Source organism: Morone saxatilis, unplaced genomic scaffold (genome assembly GCF_004916995.1).
Source record: "Morone saxatilis isolate NCDOM2014 unplaced genomic scaffold, NCSU_SB_2.0 Contig14, whole genome shotgun sequence".
NCBI lineage: Eukaryota > Metazoa > Chordata > Actinopteri > Moronidae > Morone > Morone saxatilis.
Genome location: NW_023339696.1, coordinates 1526051 through 1529569, shown reverse-complemented (window position 1 = coordinate 1529569; position 3519 = coordinate 1526051).

Here is a 3519-nt window from a genome sequence, read left to right as displayed (position 1 = left end):
GAAAAAGGGGAGGTGTTCCTGGCATGTCCAGCTAGGAAGAGGCCACGGGGCAGACCGAGACCTGGTTGAGAGGTTATATCTCACACTGGCCTGGGAATGCCTCGGATCCCCCAGTCAGAGTTTGCGATGTGGCCATGAAAGAATTTTGGTCCTCTGCGCCACCCCCCCGGATAAGTGAATGAAGATGATGATTGAAGATTTCAGTATTTTATCCCTTATTTTAAGTGAATATTATGTAAAGGTATATTTAGATTGTAGGGCCTGTGTGTCTGTGATCCAAAGAAAGTGATGGGGGAAATGCACTGCCTTGTTTCTGCAGAGTTAGTAGTGGTATCTTCCAGGTTACAACAAGAAATTCCCCATTTTTGTTTCCCCATGCAGTGTTCGGTGTTGTGAGTTTTTTTGTTTTACTGTGAGGACAGCCCAGGGCAGCCCTGTGATGAGTCACAGTAAAACAAAAAAACTCACAGAGATGTTAATCAAGATAAAAGAGTTTGTTATCTATCTATCTATCATGCAGAGCCAGCTTGTCCAGGGTCTCAGCCGCTCTCCCTTTGGGTCATTTGTCTTCTAGCATTAACAATGAAGTGCCTTGGTCACACTAAAGGACTTTCTGTCTTGTGATCAGGAGTCTTGAAGTCGTTTGTGTTGGACACACTATGTCAGTGGCTCTCAAACATGAATGTAACTGTTTGAGGAAACCAGTAACCTTAAACAATTTAAATTTATTAACGCACACAATTTAAGTATTAAAAAAATAGTAAGTAAAAAGCTATTTTACTTATTTAAAATGTGTGAACAGAATTTATCAGACTTAAATACAACTTCTTTATACCAATTACCACTTAAGTTAAATTTACTCAGTTTTCTTCCACTAAAGCAAATTATATTTTAGATATTATAATTATATATGATTCTATTACCTGTCAAAACAGCTGACATATGAGAAAAACAGTTTACAATTAATAAATGATGAAAGTGTTGTGAACATAATCTTTAATTAGAAAAGTTGTTTAAAAACACGCACACACAAGGACAATCATTTACAGCATACTGAAACTGAGCACAAATTAGTTGATATTTAGCTCAGTAATCAATACACACATTATTAAACAATTAATCAAATGAATAACCAATAACCTGTTTATCCAGGAAAGCCTGGAACTCAATTCCTTTTAGACACCAACTTGTACTGAGCCTCTAAAGACTTGTGATGGGGCTCACACAGAATACACACCTTTGGGTTCTGGTAGTTTCAGTGTCTCCTCTCCTTCATGAGAGAATTAACTTCAACCCCACACATTTTGTTTAATCTGTTGTTTATATATACAGTAACCCTGCATATATAATCCAGACCCTTACTCAGGTCAGGATGTTCAACATTATCCACATATTTGAACTACTTATGTACAATATTTCACTGGATCTCACGAACTATATTTCTCTATCAGGAAGATATTCATTACAGACATCAGTTCTGGCAAGAAAAACCATTTAGGGTTAGTCAGGGTAGGTGACAGATTAGTTGATGGACAGCTGCAGGAGCTCAACAGGGATATCTGGTGGATGTGTGCGGAATTGCAGGTCCAAAATGACACTGCAAGACATACCAAACAGGCAAACAGAGGGAGAAGAAGAGGATAGAATAGAGACAGAGAAGTACATTAATGTGACATCACACACAGAAAATAATCAAATATCTTCAAGCCACCAACTCAGAGTGTCTTTCTATCTTTCTTGGCTCTGATTGGTTGTTTTCGTTCAGGCCTGCTGGATTCTTACAAATGCCATTAGAAGCACTAGGAGGAGCCAGAGGAAACTTTTTTTCACAGATTATCTGTATACCTGAAAAAAACAGGTTCCTCTGGATCTAAAAGAATTTTAGGTCTGTGCTCAACAACTTTTTTCCAATCAGTAGGTATTATTAGTATTTCAATCAGAGTGTGCTTTCTGTTGTAAAAAAAATGTTTCTGTCGCAACTTTTCTATATTCAAACCTTGTGTTTCATTGACATTGGGGTTACTTCCTCATTGTTCGTGGCCTCATGGACTCCAATGCAAATGTGTATATGTAAAAAAACAGAAATAATAATTTTCCAAATGTTATTCTTTTCTCCTGAACTTATTAAGTCCCAATATGTATAAAGGTAATGAGGTCATTGACATATAAAAGATGGACGTCACGTCTCCACTTCCTCCTACTGTACAAAAATGAAGACAAATATAACAAAAAAAAAAACACTTGAACTTACATCAGCGTGATAGGAACTACCAAAAATGACAGAAAAATGTATTTGACATTTACTTTGATTTTTCAGTTTGGTCCATGTCCCATCTACTTACATTGAGGCAGTGCACTGTATGGCCTATACTGCAGCCAGCCACCAGGGGGCTGTCAGGTCGTCCATCTTAATATGTCAATGATTGAAGTGGTAACCATTCCCTTTGTTGACACATTACTTAAAATTGCTGGGAGCTTTTAGTCCAGTGTGCGGCAAAAAAGCAAAGTAAGAGCCTTTAGTTTTTCTAGCACCCGTATAATTATTTTTGGGATATGAGAGAAAGAGAAAGAGAAAGGTTTAACAGGGTGTAGGGTATATATACCCTGTTTAACCTTTCTCTTTGCCCCAAACTGGACCTGAACAGTTGATGAAGCTGAGACATTAATATGTTATGTGGACTGTGCATGCAGCAATATATAGATTTCTTTTGTTTGGAAAAAAGTAATTTACAGACAAACAAAATACAGTATGTTGTCCTCCATATGTATATTGATGTATGTTGACCTCAGACTATTACTATTACGTTTTTATTTTTATTATTATTTTTACACTCCAATAACACAAATCGAAAAAGGCTTATTTGGAATTTAGGAATGTAGTAGTGCTTTGCTGTCTACTAGAACTTGTGAAAATTAGTTGTATTTAACCATGTTTTACAGTTCTGCAGCTTTCTGAAGCCAACTTCTGAAATACCTCTTTTGTTCAAAATCATGTTTTTATGCAATTCTCATAAAATTAGGAAAAGTCATGAAGCATTTAGCTGATGAAACATTAAGTTTAAGCTGTTAAATAGGGCACCAAACAGAACATTTAGTTCATTTTTGTTCTTTAAAGGAAACCTCTTCAGTAAGTTAAACATCAACCCTTCCAAGGACAAACTGTCTATACATTCCTCCACTATACTGTGGCAGCCCTCCACCCCCTTCTTGGACCCAGTCTTTCTTGTTCAGCAGCCAAGAGGTGACCTTTGCACTATATGTTGCCCTTCCTGTGTCCTACCAACAGTCTCCTGCTCTCCTCCTACTCCTCCTCCTCTTCCTCCTGCTCCATTCAATCTACTGTACCCCACATCATATACTGTACATGTGCAAACAGGCACATGCGCAGTTCACCTCCCATGTGTAACCTACAGACTGACTTTACACACACACACACACACACACACACACACACATACATAAACACACACACACACACACACACACACACACACACACATTTACATGCTGAAATCCCCC